This window comes from Molossus molossus, unplaced genomic scaffold (assembly GCF_014108415.1).
Source record: "Molossus molossus isolate mMolMol1 unplaced genomic scaffold, mMolMol1.p scaffold_m16_p_13, whole genome shotgun sequence".
NCBI classification, from domain to species: Eukaryota; Metazoa; Chordata; class Mammalia; order Chiroptera; family Molossidae; genus Molossus; species Molossus molossus.
Window position 1 is genome coordinate 35,344,618 of NW_023425348.1, and position 20,383 is coordinate 35,365,000.

General features: G+C 37.0%; 1 protein-coding gene and 1 pseudogene across 1 annotated transcript in view; both read left to right on the plus strand.

The window, feature by feature from the left end:
* Positions 1-20,383, plus strand: part of DLG2 (discs large MAGUK scaffold protein 2) — a 1,351,614-nt gene that overhangs the window by 84,650 nt on the left and 1,246,581 nt on the right. The window lies entirely within an intron of this gene.
* On the plus strand, positions 5,815-5,957 carry LOC118629199 (annotated as a pseudogene).

The window sequence follows — 20,383 nt, forward strand, 5'->3', positions numbered from 1 at the left end:
GCAGGTTTGCTGCAGGTTGGCTCACCCTTTGTCCAAAAGGTGAATCCAGGGCTGGTGTTTCTATTTAACTGAAGGAATTAAAGTTGTACCATCACGTCTGTTAATTCAGTGTCACCCAACTTAGATCATTTACTTGCCAACTTTATTATTTTTGTCTTATTAATTTATGTTTTGAACTGTTGTTTAATTAATATTTTTCTTTATTGTGGCTTAATTGTACTTAAAGTCTATTTAAACACCAAATTTCATTTCTCTATTATGATAAACATCTACATCATTGAACATCATAGAATGTAACTATAAATATAAATACTTCAAAAATGGGCCTGAAGCCTTGGCTGGGGCGCTGAGTCTATTAGAACATTGTCCTGATACACCAGGATTGTCTGTTCAGTCTGCAGTTGGGGTACATACAAGGGTGTAGGGGGTATACAGGGCAATGAAAAAGATAAAATAAAACATACATACATACATACATAATAAATAATCAACCAATGAATGCATAAATAAATGGAACAACAAACAATACATCAATATTTCTGTCTCTTTAAAAAAATTAAAAAATTAGCCTGTGTCAAAGCATTTTTTAGTTTATTGATATCTTGCTTCCAGGCATATTCTGTTTGGCTCAAATACATTTTTATTAAAAAAAAAACCCAAACTCCCAAATTAGCTTGCCATTAAATTCTAGCTAGAAAACCTTGTCTATTAGTAACTCAAAGAAGGTAGTTCTCTCTTCATAATAATACATATATGTATGTTTTTTATTGGTCAGAACCAGAATGTCCCAATTTTTGAGAGATCCATACTTCCTCCAAATTCTGAAAGACAAAATTAAAAAGCAGTAGGGATTACCAGTAGTTCAGCCTGGGTTTACATCTTACTGCTCCGAGCCCTTATACATGACGTAGTCTTGCTCAAAAGACTAATAAACACCTCTGTGAGCCAGAAATGGAACAGAAACATACAGCTATCAATGGGGGAGGAAGCCATAAACCTCCTCGACTTCAAGTTGGGCAGGAACATGATTCATTGAATTAATAGGAACTGGGGGCAAAAAAAACATGGGGCAAAGGACCAGAGTCAGGTCCACCATATTACATGTCATAAGTTCATAGTATGAAGTACTGTAGAGCATTAAAAATTATTTAGCCCAGCCAGTGGGGCTCAGTGGATTGAACATCATCCCATTGACTGAGAGGTCCCAGTTTGATTTCCAGTCAGGGCACATGTCCAGGTTGTGGGCTCGATCCCTAGTGAGGGGCATGCAGGAGGCAGCCGATTAATGTTCTCTCTCATTGACTCTCTCTCTCTCTCCCCACCCATTCCTTCCTCTCTCTCTAAAATCAATAAAGGAAATATGTTTTAAAATTAACTGTCTGCAAGTACAACAATATGCATGGAGCTCTCAAACAATCATTTGTAAAAGAAGGGAAACACAAAAGAGCACATACTGTAAGATTATTTATTTAAGGTACAAAATGGGTACAAGTAATCCAAGTCAGCATAATAGTTACCTTTGAGGGGAAGTGACTGAACGCCAGCAGGTAATGTTGTGTTTATTGCTCTGGTTGCTGGTTGCATATGATGTGTTTTTGAATATTCATTCTCTTATACACTGTTATTATATACATTTTTCTATGTGTAGAATTTAAAGGACACATTATTTTTTATAAAAGTTCACTGAAAACTATAAAATAAAAATAATTCACACACACATGTCATGGTGAAACCACAAAATGTCAGATCTCCAGAGATCAAAAGATGCGGACCTTCATTTGAACTGTAATGGGATGGAGAGTGGGTTTCTATCAACTGCAACAGAAGGACAGAAGTCAGCAGTGTGAAACCTTGAAAGTACTCAGGGAAAATAGCAGTCATTTTCAAAAATATGTATCTAGCTTGGTCATCATTCAAAATTGGGGATAAGGAAAACAAACAAACAAACAGAAAACCAGGCATTTTCCAACATGTCAGTTTAATACCCATAGATTGTGGCTGAAGGAATGCACTTGAGCAAAAATAGAAGTGGATTCATAATAAACAAAAAAATCATTAAAATATATTTGTTAGTAAGTACTGTAAAGCATAATTTTTTAGATATAAACAAAAACTGGAAATAACGTTTAGATAAAACAACATGGAAGGTGAGAGAAGGAATGTTTAAGAGAATTGAAATGCTTGGTTCTTGAATTTTTAAATAAAGGATAAAGATAAATATAATTTTGGATTTTATTAAATTATATAGTAAAATGTACAAGTTAAAGTTCAACTAACTGACCCAGAAATTATATATCTAAGTATATATCCAGAGGAAAACTCTTATATATCTGCCCAAGAAGACATAATACATTATTTGAAATAATAAAAGCTGAAAATAATTCATAGATCTATCAACAGAAGAATTATATGTGTATGATGGAATTCTGTAACACAGTTAAAATGAAAGAACCAGATCTATGTCTATAAAAATATATGAATATTTTTAAAATGTTGAATAATATAGTAAGTTGTGAAAATACATATGGTATAATAATATTTATGCGAACATTTTAAAGTCACTCAAAAATAATATATATGTGTGAAAGCACATTTACTAAAAATTCAGAAATTAAATAAATATATTGATAAAGATTACTTCTGGAGAGGTACAGCCAGCAACTTATAATGTATTTTAAAAAAATTGATAAAGCAATGTTAAAATGTTAATATTTTAATTATAGATGGTGAATACATTGGATGACCTTTATTCTTAGCATTTTTCTGTATTTTTAATAAAGAAAATTTTTCATTTGAAATTGATATTATTTAATACTCTATATAAATATTCTCGAAACAATTTCATTGATATTGGTAAACACCATATAGCATGACAGAAAAATGATAGAAATTTCTGGGTATAAGAGGCAGGTTGGTGAGCAGCTGAAACCAATTGATGAGAATCAGAGGGTGCAATTTTTGAGAGATCTATACTTCCCCCAAATATGGAAGAGAAAGGTTTTCTCTTTAAAAGTCAATTTTCTGTTTTCTTTGCAGAAAACAAAGGAAAACAATAATTCATGGCTTTGACATCTGTCCTTCATTTTTAAACATTTTCCCTTAGACCTCTTAAAAACTTTCTATGTATATTTCTTCAACTAAGAAGTCTTCAACTCTGACTCTTCTCTCTCCTCATTGATCTTTTCTCGGCTACATTTAAGATAGTCAGCAATCAAATATTTTGATTCAATGTAAAGACAGTTAGAGCTGTGGAAATTCAGTGTTTCTCTCAGAGACCAGTAAGCCTATAAAATATAGATCACTTATAATGTGCCACTATGAGGTAGGGAAAAGTAGGAGTTTGAAGTTCTTGTTTTTCAGCTCTTCTAGAAATGTTGGTAATTTCACAAAGGATTTTTAGATAGATTTAAATGAGATACTCAATATATTCATTTATTTGTTTTTGTTTTATGTGTTATTGGTCTGTGATAGTTACATAAAATAATTATACATTTTTTAAACAAAATATCAAGCCCTGGCCAGTTTGGCTCAGCAGTAGAACATTGGCTCGCGGACCAAAGAGTTGCGAGTTTGATTCGGGCCAAAGGCATTTACCTCCATTGCGGTTGGTCCCTGGCCCTGGTCGGGGTTGTGCGGGAGGCAACCAGTCGATGTGTCCCTCTCATGTCAATGTTTCTCTCTCTCTTTCTTTCTCTCCCTCTCTCTCATTGCTACTCTATCTGAAGATAAATAGAAAAATATCCTCAGGTGAGGATTTTTAAAAATAAAATAAAACAGAATATCAATGTTTCATATATGACATGTAATTTAATAGATGTACTTTCTGGATACATATTTCTTATCAGATTTTTGATTTGCATATATGTTCTTTCACTCTGTAGGTTTTTTCCCCTTTCTTGATGGTGTCCTTTAAATAACAAAATGTTTTAATTATGATGATGTCCAATGTAGCTATTTTTTTTTTTGTTTGTTTTCTTTTGTTGCTTGAGTTTTGGTGCTATATCTAAGAAACCATTTCCTAATTGAAGGTCATAAATATTTACTCCTATGTTTTTCTCTAAGAGTTTTATAGTTATAGCTCTTGCATTTAGGTTTATTTTTGTGGATGGTGTGACATGAGATCTAACTTCATTCTTTGCATCAGGGTATCTAGTTGTCTCAGTACCATTTGTTGAAAAAAACTGTCTTTCCCTAAATTGTCTTGTCAATTACCATGGAACTTCAGTTCTTGAACTTAATTTGTTCTGGAAGGCAGTTCGAAAACTGAAGGATTTTTCCCCATTAGAAATAATGTAAATTCATTTAATCTGTTCCAGACCCCCAAATAATTCTCTGTTTTAACCTTTCTTATATTCAGTACCTGTCTAATGTACTGTTTAATCTATAAATAAACACTTTGGCAAAACAGGACATGAAATGTAAATTTAACAAAAAGGAAATAAAATGTACAGTAAAAATTAAAATTTAATAATAATAAGAAGAAGAAGAAGCAGTAGCAACAAGAACAAAAAAACACAAAAATATTCACAACACAATTTCCCGAGCTGTTAACAATAGTAAAGTGACTCATACTCATGCATTCTCTCCTTTGTTTGTAGCCTGGTAGACTGTGACTGATCATACAGGTATCAGCGTGAAAGTATTGTGGGGCTGATGTTCGAAAACTAAGGTTGACTGTAACTAAATTGTCTTGGCAACTTAATGGAAATCAGTTGACCATCAGGGAAAGGGGTTTATTTATGAACTTTCAATTATATTATGTTGATTTCTATGTTTCTCCTTATGTCAGTATCACACTGTCTTGATTAATGTAGCTTTGTAATAAGTGTTGAAATGGAATAAAATGTGAGACTTAACAATGGTGTTCTGCTTTGTCAAGTTTGTTTGACCTTTCTGGGTCCCTTCTATATCCACATGAATTTTAGGATCAGCATGTCAATTTTGAGAAAAAGAAAAAGAAATCAATAAGAATTTTACATTTTTAGTATTTTTTAATTAATTTTTCAATTATACTTGATATATTTTATTAGTTTTAGGTGCACAGCATAGTGATGTATATACCTTAGAAAGTGGTCACCCGGGTAAGTCTAGTACCCATCTGACACCATACATAGTTATTTCAGTGTTACTGATTATTTTCTCAATGCTGTATTTTACATCCCTGTACTATTGTTATAACTGGAAATTTATACTTCTTACTTCCCTTTCACCTTTTTCACCCATCCCCCCAAGCCCTTATCCATCTGGCCATCCTCAATTGGTTCTCTGTATCTATGAGTTTGTTTCTGTTTTGTTTGCTTTTTTGCGTTTTAGATTCTACATATAAGTAAAATCACATGGTATTTGTCTCTCTGACTTATTTCACTTAGCATGATACCCTGTAGGTCCAGTCATGTTATCACAAAGAGTAACATTTATTTTTTTAATGTGCCACATCATCTTTATCTAGTCATCTATCATTGAGCACTCGAGTTGCTTACAGATCTTTCCTTCATTGTGCACAAACTTTTTAGTTTGATGTAGTAACATTTGTAATTTTTTCTTTTGTTTCCTTTGCCTGAGGAGACATATTCAAAAAATACTTCAAAAAGTGATGTCAAAGAGTTTATTGTGTATGTTTTCTTCTAGGGATTTTATGGTTTCAGGTCTTACTTTTAACTCTTTAATCCATTTGGAGTTTATTTTTGTGTATAGTGTAAGAAAGTGATCTAATTTTATTTTATTTTTTTTTGCATGTATCTGTCCAGTTTTGCCAACACGATTTATTAAAGAGATTCTTTACCTCATTGTATGTTCTTGCCTCCTTTGTCATAAAAACAAACACATAAAAGGTTACCATGATCACGAAGGTGGTTTTCCCAGGGCGAGGCTTATCCATTGCACTCCAGATGTGCTGAACCTGCGATTTCCCCAAATGTGGGAAACTCGACTGCATAATTTGTGGTAGTGGGGAAATAAAAAAAAAGAGGGGGGGGTGGCGAGGGAAGGGAAGAGATAAACCACAGAACTTATATGCATGTATGCATGACCAATGGACATGGACAACAAAGCCGGGGATGAGGCGGGGATGATGGGGAGGAAGGTGTCAATGGGGTAAAAAAGGAGAAACATCTGTAACAAAAATAAAAATAAAATATAATAAAAATTAAAGAAGAAAAACAAACACATAGATTAGTGGAACAGAATAGAGAACAACTGGAATTTTAAAAGGGATTGCATTGAATTTATATATCAATTTAGGTAGTATTATCATCTCAACAGTATTAAGAGTTCCGATTTATTAACATAAATATCTTTCCATTTGTTTGGACTTTCTTTAATTTTTTTTTGTTGTTGTTCAGGTAGAGTGGGAGGGAGAGAGAGGAAGAGAGAGAGAGAGAGAAACATCGACGTGAAAGGGACACATCGAGTGGCTGCCACCCACACGACCGACCAGGACCGGGGACAAACTGCAACCCAGGTACATGCCCTTAGCGGGAACCGAACCCCGGTCTCTCGGGACCGCAGGCTGATGCTCTAACCGCTGAGCCAAACCGGCCAGGGCTGGACTTTCTTTAATTTTTATCAATGTTGTTTTATAGTTTAAGTGTGCAATCTTGGACTTTGTTGGTTAAGTTTATCAATACATATTTTATTATTTTTGATGCTATTGATGAAATTGTTTTCTTTTTAATGCTCACTTTTATATGTTTAATTATTCAGAATATGTTTGCATTTGTTATAAAGGTTACGAAACATTTATAAATTATAAAGTCTATTCTCTAATCTGAAATAATTGACTTTATGTATTTGCAAATAGAATTGAAAGCATATATAAGATGAGGCTTTTATTTTTTTTATCTCTATTGTTGACAGTATTACAGATGTTTTCCCCCATTGACCCTCCTCCTCCCCACTCCTGCCTTCCCCACATTATTGTCTGTGTCCATTGGTTATGCATATGCAAATAAATTCTTTGATTTATCTCTTTCTACCCCTAACTCCATAGGCCTCCACTCTGAAGTTTTTCAGTCTGTTCCCTACTTCCAAGTCTCTGGATCTATTTTGGTCGACAGTTTATTTTATTCATGATGTTCCATAAATAAGTGAGATCATGTGGTACTTGTCTTTCTCTGACTGGCTTATTTCACTCAGCATAATACTCTCCAGGTCCCTCCATGTCGTCTCAAAGGGTAAGAGATCTTTCTCTCTTACCTCTGCATAGTATTCCATTGTGTAAATGTACCATAACTTTTTTATCCACTCATCTACTGATGGGCACTTGGGCTGTTTCCAGATCTTAGCTATTGTAAATAACACAGCTATGAACATAGGGGTGCATACATTCTTCCTGATTGATGTTTCAAGTTTCTTAAGATATATCCCAAGAAGTGGAATTACTGAGTCAAATGGTAGTTTTAATTTTTTGAGGAAACACCATATTGTTCTCTATAGTGGATGCACCAGTCTGCATTCCCACCAGCAGTGTACTGGAGTCCCCTTTTCTCCACATCCTCAACAACACTTGTTGTTTGATGATTTGTTGATGGCAGCCATTCTGGCAGGTGTGAGGTGATACCTCATAGTCATTTTAATTTGCATCTCTCTGATGATTAGTGACATTGAGCTTTTTTTTTTTTTCCCATATGCCTTTTGACTATTTGTATGTCCTATAGAAGTGTCTATTCAGGTCCTCTGCCCATTTTTAAATATGGCCTCATTCACCATTGCAACAAAAAAATTAAGATACCTGGGAATAAACTTAACCAAGGAGATAAAAGACCTGTTCTCAGAAAACTACAGAACATTGGGGGAAAAAAATAGAGGAAGACCTTAAAAAGTGGAAGCATACACCATGTTCATGGATTGGAAAAATCAATATCATTAAGATGTCCATTCTACCCAGAGCAACCTATACATTCAATGCAATCCTTATTAAAGTACCATTGACATATTTCACAGATCTAGAACAAACATTTCAAAATTTATATGGAACACAAAAAGACCCTGAATAGCCACAGCAATCTTGAAAAAGAAGAACAAAGTAAGAGGGATCACAATACCAGATATCAGGTTATATTACAAAGCCACTGCAATGAAAACAGCCTGGTACAGGCACAAGAATAGGCATACAGATCAATGTAATAGAACAGAGAACCTAGAAATTGACCCAAGACAATATGCACAAATATATTTGACAAAGGAGGGAAGAGCATACAGTAGAGAAAAGACAGTCTCTTCAATAAATGGCATTGGGAGAATTGGGCAGATACATGCAAAAAAAAAAAAAAAAAATGAAATTAGACCACCAACTTACATCTCATACAAGAATAAATTCAAAATGGTTAAAAGACTTAAATGTAAGTCATGAAACCATAAAAATCCTAAAAGAAAAGGTAAACAGCAAAATCTGTCATCACGCAGCAAAATTTTCCCTAAAACATTGCCTAGGGCAAGAGAAACCAAGGAAAATATTAATAAATGAGACTATATCAAACTAAAAAGCTTCTACATGGCAAAAGAAACCAGCACCAAAATGAAAAGGGAACCCACTATTTGGGAGAACATATTTGCCAAAGATACATTAGATAAGGGATTAATATCCAAAATATATAAAGTATTCACACAGCTCAACAAAAAAAAAGACAAACAACCTAATGTAATTGTTTTCTAAATTTTATTTTTAATGTTTTCTGTTAGTGTATAAAATATAATTGATTTTTATATATTGATCTTGCAACCTTGCTGAACTTATTTTATAATTGAATTATATTTTGTGGATCCCTTAAGATGTTTTCATCAAAATATGTCATCTGCGAATAGAGATTACTTTACTTCTTCTTGTCCAGTGTGATGCCTTTTATTTTATTGTGTTGCCTAATTGCCCTGCCTAGATTCTTCAGTATGTTATTGAACTAAAATGGTGAGAGCAGACAACCTTTCCTTGTTCCTGCTCTAAGCGGGAATGCATCCATTCTTGTACTATTAAGTATAATGTTAGTTTTGGGTATTCAGTACAAGTTTATTTCTTACTCACATCATAGTCCAATAGGCCTACTGAAGTAAAATGGGTGGGGAGATCTGCTCCAACCTGTCTTTTAGTGATCCAGGCTTTTTTCCGTAAGATTTTAGAGTTTTCACTGCTCAGCTGGCAGGTGAGAAAACAGCAAGATGTTACATAGCAGATTGTCAAGGGCAAGGTCTGGAAGATTAGAGCACTCTTTCAACTTTCATGTCAGAACTCAATAACAGAGCCATGCCTAACATTGAGCAAGACTAGCACATAACACTACTACTAACATTAGAAAATACGGTGACCAACCAATCTGTGCTGTCCAGGACTGAGGGCTTTCCTGAGATTTGAGACATTTTTTTTTTAAATCTTTACCCAAGCATATTCTTTTCCATTGCTTTTTAGAGAGAGTGGAAGGGAGGGAGGGAAAGCGAGTAAGAGAGAGAGAGAGAGAGAGAGAGAGAGAGAGAGAGAGAGAGAGAAACACTGATGTGTGAGAGACACATTGATTGGTTGCCTCCTGCATACACCCTGACTAGGACTGGAGATGAACCTGCAACCCAGGTACATGCCCTTCTCTGGGGATCAAACCCACAGCCCTTTGGTACACAGGCTGATGCTTAACTGCTGAGCTACACTGGCCAGGGTAGAGACTTTTAATGTTAAAACGGGACATCAGCCCTGGCCAGTTTTGCTCAGTGGTTAGAGCATTGGCTCGTGAACCAGAGAGTCCTGGGTTCGGTTTCTGCTAAGGGCATGTACCTCGGTTGCAGTTTGTCCCGGCCCCTGTTGGGGTCGTGTGGGTGGCAACCACTCAATGTGTCTCTCTCACATCGATGTTTCTGTCTCTCTTTCTCCCCCCTCCCCCCTTCTTGCTCAATCTGAAGATAAAAAATGCAAAAATGTCCTCAGGTAAGAATAAAAAAAATGGGACAACAATCCTGGGCAAATCTATACAGTTGGTCATAGTGGTCAGCTGTAGTGGTCCAGCTGGGGTTTAAACCATATCTCACTTTAAAGACTGTATTTTTTTCCCTCCAATTTTTATTAATTTACTTTTGTTACAGAGGTTCCCCCCCCACCCCGTAATCCCCTTCCTCTCCATCCTGCCCCCCCCAGCATTGTTATCTATGTCCATTGGTTATGCATACATGCTTATAAGTTCATCTTGTCTATCCCTCCTGCCCCACTACTCTGAAGTTTGTCAGTGTGAACCATACTCCTCTCTATGTCTCTGGGTCTATTTTGTTCATCAGTTTGTTTTGTTCATTATATTCCACAAATAAGTGAGATCATGTGGTATTTATCTGTCTCTGACTGACTTCACTTAGCATAATACTCTCGAGGTCCCTCCATGTTGTCTCAATGGATAAGAGATCTTTCTTTCTTATAGCTGCATAGTGTTCCATTGTGTATATGTACCTTAGCTTTTTTATCCACTCATCTATTGATGGACACTTGGGCTGTTTCTAGATCTTAGCAATTGTAAATAGTGCTGTTATGAACATAGGGGTACATATATTCTTTCTGAATAGTATTTCAGGCTTCTTAGGATATACTCCTAAAAGTGGGATCACTGGGTCAAATGGCAATTCAACTTTTAATTTTTTGAGGAAACACCATACTGTTTTCTATAGTGGCTGCATTCCCTCCAGTAACGTACTAGAGTCACCTTTACTCCACCCTCACCAGCAATTGTTGTTTGATTTGTTGATGGCAGCCATTCTGGCAGGTGTGAAAGACTTTATTTTAAAAATTCTACCTTCTATTAAAGAGAAAAAATCAAGCATAAAAAAAGAAAACATTTATTAATTCAAAAACAAGGTTAGGGCAAGGTTAAGAACATGGGCTTAGGAGCAGGACATTTTGTGTTTGGATCTGAGGTTCAAATATTTGTTCAGAAGTTTTGTAAGGTGGTGTTATTTAACATCTTATTTCTTTAGTTTTCTCATTTTAAAAATGTTGTTAAAGATAATAACTATTTTTTTGGAGTTGCTATGAGGATTAAATGAACTAATATTTACAAAGCATTTGAACTAATACCTAGCATAAGGATTTGTTCAATAAATAAACTAGTGTTTACAGAAATCCTACCAGATGGCAAACACTATGCTGTATGCTTGGAGTATATTAGACAATCACAAAAACATGACTTTTACCCCCAAAGGGTTTGTAATCAGAAAGGAAGGCAGAACTTGAGCAAATAATTAGAAATATGATCATTTTATAAAAGAAAAGTCTCTTTTGAGGTAGTTGGATCTCATGGAAAACATTTTGTAAATAGCTTCCATTTATTTATTTTCATTAATTTATTCCTTTATGGAGATACTGCCAAACGCATGCCAAAAACTATTCTAGGTGCAGTGGCAGGGCTTACAGCAGTGAAAAGATAAAGTTATAGCTCATTTGAAGATTAAGATGAAGAGACAATACCAACATAAGTAAACATATAATTGTAACCATTTCAGAATGTTGTATGTGGCAAGTGTGATATATCATAACTGAAGAAAGCAGTCAGAAAAGACATGTCTGAGGGAGTGACATCTGAACCAAGACCTAGAGAATAAAAAGTAAACAGCCATGGTAAGAGCTGGGGAAACTTATTCAAGGCTGGGCCAACCACAAATGCAAAGACTGGGACAAAAAACAAACACAAAACCAAACAAAAACAACTTGTCAGGGTCTGGAGATCAATGTGGATGGATCACAGTGTGAAGGGGAATGTGGCAAAAGAAAAGGTTATCTAGGTAGAAAGGGGCCGGTAGTAGGGACTTCAATGTAGTAAGAAGCATTTCAGATTCTGGATTTTACTTTATGTGTAATGAGAAGCCATTGATCTTCGATGAATGAGTGACATGCTGTTTTATGATTTACTGTTAAATAGCAAACTGCTCAAAGACTTAGTTGCTTAAAATAAGAGCCATTTTATCTCTCATTCTTGTGTGGTTGACTGGTGTCAGTTGGGAAGTTCTTTGAATGGTCTCTTTTGGAGTCTCATGCTGTTGCAGATAGATCTGGGACTAGACTTACTTGGCGGGTCAGTCCAGATCCTGGACAGTTGGGCCTCCTTTTATCTCCATGAGGTTCCTCTCAGAACCTCACCTACCTTTCTGATTCTTTCACCTTGTGACCTCTCTAAATGTGCTCTCTATCCAGGGAACCAGACAGCTTGTGTGGAAACTTAGGACTCCTAACAACACAAAATTGGATGTTTATTTTTAAAAAGGTTTTTGCAGTTTTATTGAAAAATAATTGATATATTATTATCAGTTGGTTTTGCTCAGCCGTTAGAGCATCAGCCCATGGACCGAAAGGTCCTAAGTTTGATTCCTGGTCAAAGGAATGTACCAGGGTTGCAGGTTTGATCCCTGGCCCAGTGAGATAGTGCAGGAGGGAGTCAACTGATGTGTCTCTCTCACATCGATGTTGCTCTCTCTATATCTCCCTCTCTCCTTTCCACTCTATCTAAAAATCAATGGAAAATATCCTTGGTTGAGGATTAATAAAAAGACAAAGAGAGAGAGAGAGAGAGAGAGAGAGAGAGAGAGAAAGGAAGGAAGAAAAATAATTGGTATACATCGTAGTATAATATTAAAGTGTATATCATGATATCATGGTGGTTTCATTTATACAAAATGTGAAATGATTACCATAATAAGTTTGGTTATCTTCTATCATCTCATATAAATACAATAAAAAGAAAAAATTTCCCTTGTGATGAGAACTCTAAAAGTCTAATCTCTTATCAACTTTTTCACTTATCATGCAGCAGTGTTAACTATAGTCACCATGTTGTACATTATATCCCTAGTATTTATTTATCTTATCACTGGACATTTGTGCCTTTTGACTGCCTTTCTTTAATTCCCTCTCCCCTGACCCCTATCTCTGGTAAGCAAGTAACACAATAAAAAATAAACAAGTGACTACAACAAATTGAAAAGTTTCTGTATGGAATAGAAACCATCGTCAAAGTGAAAAGACAACTTATGGATGGGGAAAATATTTGCAAACTGTACATGCAATAGGAAGTTAATATCCAAAATCTATAAAGAGCTCATACATCTTAGTGGCAAAATACAAATGACCCACTTTAAAAAGGGCAAAGAGCTTGAATAGACATTTTTCCAAAGAAGATATAGGAAATTCCAACAGGTACATGAAAAGATGCTCAATGTCACTAATTATTAGAAAATCAAAACCTCACTGAACAATCACCTCCTGCCTATTTGAATGGCCATCACCAAGAAGACAGGAGATTACAAATGCTGATGTGGATATGGAGAAAAGGGAAGCCCTGTGCATTGTTGGTGCGATTGTAAATTGCTTGTGCTTTAGGTATGATATCCAAAATATCATTATCAAAACCCATGTCAAAGAGCTTTGTTCCTCTGTTTTCTTCTAAAATTTTCATGGTTTCAGAGCTTACATTTAAATCTGTAATTCATTTCAAGTTTATTTTTGTGATGTACGATAGGGGTCAAGTTTCATTCTTTTATGTGTGAATGTTCAATTTTCCCAGCAACATTTATTGAAGAGACTTTCTTTTATCCATTGGGTAGTCTTGGCTCCCTTGTCAAATATTAGTTGACTGTCACCATGTTATTTCTATTTCATTCTATTAGTTAAAGGCTAGCCTAGGCTCTCTGTGAGAGGAGACTACACAAGGACATGAATAGGGGTGGTTCACTTGGGCCAGTTTTAGAGGCTGACTGCAATAGTCTTCCCTCTGGACACAAATGATGCCCATCCTTCACACATGCAAGATACTCTTTCCTCCTACCCAAAGCCCCAAGTCTGAGTCCATTAAAGTGTCAGACTTATGCTTCAAGTCTAGGATCTCATCATTTAAATAAGATATAGGAACAGGTAAGACTTCACAAAATCTGAAGACCTATGAACCAAGGACACAAGGTATGTGTCCCCTACATGTTCAACATACAGTGTGAGACAGAGATAGGAGTACCATAATTGACACTCCTATTTAAAAAGCTAGGGGTTGGGAGGCACATAGCATTCACTGACTTCTAATAATTGTGAAATCCAGCTAGGCACATGTCACCAATTTACCCTTCTGGAGACAGAAAATGTATGTTGATTAAATACCAGCTGTGCTCTGTGGGAATAGTCCTGTTCAGTTTTTATTTCTGTTATCTGGACTCCTGGATCTGTCTTCAGAGTCATTTTTTTCTTTCCATACAAAATGGCCTTTGAGCTGGCCAGTGTGGCTCAGTGGATTGAGCGTAGTGCCATAAATTGAGAGGTCCCAGTTTGATTCCCAGTCAGAGCACATGTCCGGGTTGTGAATTTGTTCCCCAGTTGGGGGCGTGCAGGAGGCAGCCGATTGATGCATCTCTCTCACATTAATGTTTCTATCTCTCTTTCTAAAAAATCAATAAAAACATTTTTAAAAAATGACCTTTGATGCTCCAATCAAAAGACAGTTGGGTGGGGGACTGAACGGTGAAGAAAACAATATCCTTACATATGCTGTCTATGAAACTCACTTCAGATCAAAAGACACACACAGACTGAAAGTAAAAGGGTGGGAAAATGTATTTTATGAAAATGGAAACAAACAAACAAAAAGCTGGGGTACCAATACTTGCACCAGACAAAATAGACTTAGAACAATGGCTATAACAGGAGACAAAGAATGACCCAGCAAGTCCATTTTGGAGTATTTATCTAAAGAAACCCAAAACAATAAATTAAAAAGACATATGCATCTAAATATTCTTTTATTTTATTTATTTACTTATTTTTTCTTTATTGTTTAGAGAGAGAGAAAGGGAGAGGGAGAGAGAGATGGAAACATCCATGAGGGAGAACATCAGTTGGCCTCCTACTGTGTACTCCCCACTGGGGATTTGGCTTATAACTTGGGCATGTGCTCTAACTGGGAATTGAACCAGGTGCATGGGTTGACACTCAACCACTGAGGCACACCAGCTGGGCTTTAAATGTTTTTTATAGCATTATTTATACTTGTCAAAATATGGATATAACTTAAGTGTCCATTAATAGATGAATGGATAAAGAAGTGGTGCATATATACAATGCTATGACTCAGCCATAAAAAAATAATGAAACCTTGTCATCTGAAATCACATCCATGGACCTAGAGGGTATTGTGCTAAGTGAAATAAGTCAGACAGAGAAAGACAAATGCTATATTATTTCACTTATATGTGGAATTCAAAAACACAATAAATGAACAAGAAGAATAGAAACAAGCTAGTATAAAGGACATTTTGATTGTCACTAGATAGGAAAGTTGGGGGGAAGGGGGGAAAAAGGTGAAGAGATTAAGAAGTAAAAATTGGTAGTTACAGAATAGTCATGAGGATGTAAAGTATACAGGGATTTTGTCAATAATCTTGTAGTAACTATGTATGGTGTCAGATGGTTTCTAGTTTTATGGAGGTGATCACCTTGTAAGTTATATACATGTTTAATCAGTGGGTTGTATACCTGAAACTAATGCAATGCTGTACATCAACTGTAATGGGGAAAAAAAAGGCCTATGTTTATAGTTGAGAAGTTTTCTTATCCTCTTCTGCCTATAAGAAGTTGGGAAATCAAAGTTCTCATTTCTTTGAACTATCTCTGTTTCAGTCTAAGCTCATATAATTCCTTTAAAAAATTTGTTGGCTTCCTGTGTGTCAGATTATAAGTGAACTTTATGAAATAGAACCATAAATCTCTGAAATAGGCCCCATTTAAATTTGGGCCCAGAATCTGAATGCCATGAGAAAATATCCATAAATGTCCTAGAAGCTGTCTTTTCTAGCCAAGAGAATCTATTAGGCATGGCTTCAAGTTTTTCTGAGATTTAATAACTTTGATCTAGCCTTTATCCGAAGGCCATGTTTTATTAACATTGCTCTAGATTTATTTTTTGGTCTGAAGCCATTTCTTACTTTGAGAGGCTGGCTGACTGGCAAACTAGGAATGAGAAATGTTTTTGTTTTTGTTTTCCAACCTAGCTAGTCCTGGGTTGATAATATCTCTTTGAGGCTTTGCTTGAAAACTGAACAGCCCCTTCTTTGGTTCATTGCTAATAGTGCTTATTAATACAAAACTAAAAAATACTAAAAACAAAACAAAAAATAGTCGCCACTTTCAATGTTCTTCCTGGAAATCTCCTTAGTCAAATAGATAAGGTCATTTGTGTTTTTTATTTTATTTTTTACGTCAAAGAGATAATGTCAAACTTTCCACTACAATATAACACAAACAGCCTTTCTCTAGCCCCTTGCAGATTTCACTAAAAATCTCCTAGCTTCTTGCCACCTAGTTCCAAATCCAATGCTATATATTTTAGGTTTTTGTTATGATAGGACCTACTTTCAGAGATTTTTTTTTTATTGCTATGTAACAGAAATCCTAAATCTTGGTGGCTTAAAACAACAATTTATTATTATCTCTAATTTTTCTGTGAGTTAGTAGGGTTTAGCTAGGAAATTCTTCTGTGGTTTATTGAGATCTCTCAATTCATTGTATTCATATGGTCTCTGGAGCTGAACTCATCTGAAAGTTTGACTGGGATTTTGAGATAACTGCCTATAAGAAGTTGGGGAGCCTCTATTTCTCTTTATATGCTCTTTTATCACATTATCTCGACACACGATAGCTAGACCTGGGCTCTGTAACAACATAGCCAAAATTTCTACACAAAGACTAATGGCTCCCTAAAGCTCAACTTGTCAGGTCTTTGTTTTTTTTAAATCTTTATTGTTGAATGTACAATGTATTACAGATGTTCCTCATTTTTCCCCCATTGACCCCCTTCTCTTCATTCCCACCCCCCTCCTGCCTTTTCCCACACTATTGTCTGTGTCCATTGGTTATGCATATAAGTTCTTTCGTTTATTTCTTCCCACCCTCCAACCCCTTTCCTTTTGAGGTTTGTCAGTCTAGCAATGAATTTGTACTTCTTAATCCCTTCACCTTTTTCACCCATTCCCCCACCCCCCTCCCAACTGTCAACCAACAAAATGTTCTCTGTATCTATGAGAATGTTTCTGTTCTGCCTGTTCATTTTGTTTGTAGATTCCATTGTTGATATGTATTCAATGCCATTTTGTTTGTTCATATATTTTATCTTTTTCTTCAAAAAGACCCTTCATCATTTCATATAACAACAGTTTGGTGGTGATGAACTCCTTTAACTATTTATTGTCTGGGAAATTCTTTTTTTTTTTTTTTTTTTTCCTCACCCGAGGACATTTTTCCATTTTTTGTTCAGGTAGAGTGGGAGGGAGAGAGAGGAACACAGAGAGAGAGAGAGAAACATCGACGTGAAAGGAACACATCGAGTGGCTGCCACCCACACAACCGACCAGGGCCGGGGACAAACTGCAACCGAGGTACATGCCCTTAGCGGGAACCGAACCCGGGTCTCTCAGGACCGCAGGCCTACCCTCTAACCGCTGAACCAAACCGGCCAGGGCTGGGAAATTCTTTATATGGCCATCGATTCTAAATGACAGCTTTGCAGGATAGAGTAATCTTGGTTGTAGGTTCTTACTTTTCATCATTCTGAATATTTCTTGCCACTTCCTTCTGGCCTGGAAAGTTTTTTTGAGAAATCAGCTGACAGCTTTATGGGAACTCCCTTATAGGTAATTAGCTGCCTTTCTCTTGCTGCTTTTAAGATTCTCTCTTTGTCTTGAACCTTTTCCATTTTGATGATGATGTGTCTTGGTGTGGGCCTCTTGGGGTTCATCTTGTTTGGGACTCTCTGTGCTTCCTGGACTTGTATGTTTGTTTCCTTCACCAAGTTATTGCCATTATTGTCTCAAACAGGTTTTCAATTTCTTGTTCTCGCTCTTCTCCTTCTGGCACCCCCAAGATGCGAGTGTTGGCACACTTGAATTTGTCCCAGAGGCTCCTTACACTATCCTCATTTTTTTTTATTCTTTTTTCTTTTTGCTGTTCTGATTGGGTGTTTTTTGCTTCCTTATATTCCAAATCGATGGTTTGTTTCTTGGATTTATGTACTCTACTATTGAATCTGTATAAATTATTCTTTATTTCAGTTAATGCCTCCTTCATTTCTGACTGTGCATCCATCATTTCTGACTGGTCCTTTTTTATGCTCTTGAGGCCCTCACTAAGTTCACTGAGGTTCTCATTAAGTTCATTGAGCATCCTGATAAGCAGTATTTTGAACTCAGCATCTGTTAGGTTGCTTATCTCTATTTCACTTAGTTCTTTTCTTGGGGTATTGTTCTGTTCTTTCATTTGGGACCTGTTTCTTTGTGTCCTCATTTTGGCTGCCTCCCTGTGTTTGTTTCTGTGTATTACTTAATGAGAGGTATGGGGCTAGCTGAGACCAGATGCTGCTTGTTTGAAAGAATTTAGGAAAAACCTGAAGCAGGATCCAAGACAGGCCAATCCTATGGTTAAGCAAGTGGCAACAGCTTGGGTGGGCCTGAAAGTTGGGTGGGGCAGGGCCTCAGAGAGTCACCAGGGTGGGGCTACCAGTGTGAGCCAGGTTGCTGGAGTCCCTGATATGGAGGCTATCTGCCACCCCAGGGAAGGGCTCATCAAAGGAATAAAGGCCTCTGACAGCACGTTTGGCCCAGAGAAAGCCCCCTCTCCAGCCCTTGCTCCAGTGCCAAACAGCTCGGTTCTTCCCTGTATGTCTCTGGTGCCCCTCGAGCTGCCTCCCCTCCGAGCTTAAAGGGAGTGAGTCCGATAAGTCCGTGTGCGGGACCTTTAAGGAGCTGCCTGGGGCTCAATTCCTGCTGGTTTTTCCAGCCAGAAGTTATGGGGAGTCTCTTCTTGGCACTGGGACCCTGAGAGGGGCACCTGGTATTGTACAGAGACCCCTCAGCCTTTAAGGAGGACCTTCCCAGGCGAGGTATCCTCCTGATTTTTATCCGCCACACGTGAGTGTGGAAACAGCCTGTCGGGCCTCCGCCCCTCCTACCAGTCTGGATGTGGCTGCTGCTTTAATTTTGTAATTGTAGGATTTCCATTCAGCTGGATTTCAGGCGGTTTTGAATGATGGTTTTTCTGTAGTTTAGTTGTAACTTTGATGTGGTTGTGGGAGGACGTCGTACCACGTTTACCTACGCTGCCATCTTGACTGGAAGTCCAACTTGTCTTTTTAAGGCTTAGGCCAAGATTGGCATAAGGTAACTTGTGACATGTTACATTAGTTAAAGCAAGTCATAGACCAGTCTAGATTCTGTGTGTGTGTGGGGGGGTACATAGGATTTGAATAGCAAGAAACAGATCTGGTTGAGGACAAGCCTTGGAGACTAGCTACCACATATCACATATACTATGATATAAGCCACCAAAAGATTACTCTGATTGCTACAGAAAGAATGACCTGGGTGGGGCACTACTGAAGTACTGTAGATGAGAAATACTCGTGGCTTACTACAGAGAGGAGGTAATGGAGGTGGAGATGATTAAATCGTTCAAGATATATCTAGAGATAGATTAGAGGGACATGTTGATATATTGGTTGTGAGAGATGAATAATAGGGAGAAATCATAAAGTAATTCTTAGTTTTTAAATATATGCAACAGAATGGAAGGCAGTGCCATTTACTGAGATGGGGTAGGTTGGGGTAGAAAGATTTTGATTTGTTTTTGATTTGTTAAGTTTGAGAGACATCTTTGATATATATGTAAAGAATCTAAGTAAAGGGGTAAATACACAAATCTGTAGGCAAGGAAAGGAAGTTGGGATATATATTTATATTTCATAATCATCAGTTATACATGATACTTAAAGCCATCGGGTTCTAGATGCAGTCACCTAGGAAGAAGTACAGGTGAAGGAGAGGCCCCAGGAGTGAGCCTCGGAAACTCCAGGGTTTAAAGGTCGGGAGGGGGAAAATGAGCCATCAAAAAAGACTCCAAAGAAGCTTATATACAGAGAACAGACTGACAGCTGTCAAGGGGTAGGGTGAAAAATGTAAAGGGATTGAGAAAACAAAAACCCTCATGGACAGACAAGAGTATGGTCAGTAGTAGGGGGAAATGGGAGTGGGGGGGTAGGACAGGACAAAAGGGGGATAAATGGTGATGAAAGGAGACTTGACTTAGGGTGACGAACACACAATACAATATACAGATGTGTTTGGGAATTTTACCCCTGAAATGTATATGTTTATTGGCCAATGTCACCCCAATAAATTCAATTTTAAAAAAAGGAGCCTTGCCCTGGCTGGTTTGGCTCAGTGCTTAAAGCGTCAGCCTGCGGACTGAAGGGTCGTGGGTTCTATTCCTCTCCAGGGCACATACCTGGATTGCACGTTTGATCCCCAGCCCCGGTCAGGGTCGTGCGGGAGGCAACCAATTGCTATGTCTCTCTCACATCAATGTTTCTCTCTTTCTCTTCCCCACTTCTTCCTTTCCACTCTA